This window comes from Triticum dicoccoides, chromosome 7A (assembly GCF_002162155.2).
Source record: "Triticum dicoccoides isolate Atlit2015 ecotype Zavitan chromosome 7A, WEW_v2.0, whole genome shotgun sequence".
NCBI lineage: Eukaryota > Viridiplantae > Streptophyta > Magnoliopsida > Poales > Poaceae > Triticum > Triticum dicoccoides.
The window spans coordinates 680,783,433-680,783,717 of NC_041392.1; positions in this window are offsets into that span (position 1 = coordinate 680,783,433).

The following is a 285-nucleotide window of genomic DNA, read 5'->3' on the forward strand; positions in this document are numbered from 1 at the left end:
GATGTGGCGGACATTGCCGTGGCTCTGGGCTCTGAACATGGCGGCGACAGCTGTCCACACCGCATGCGCCGACTCGCAGCCAATGAGTTGGCATGCAATATCCTCATCCATCGAGGTGAGAAGAAGCCCCTTGAGGCGTTGATCTTGAGCCCACCATTGGTGGTACTCCGGGTTGGCGACGGTGGTAGCAGCGTCGCCGGTGCCGACAACAAGTGTTTTGGCCGGTGCCGCCTTGGTGCCATCGAGGTGTCCGTGGAGGTTGGCATCGGCAAGAACGGTGCTGGT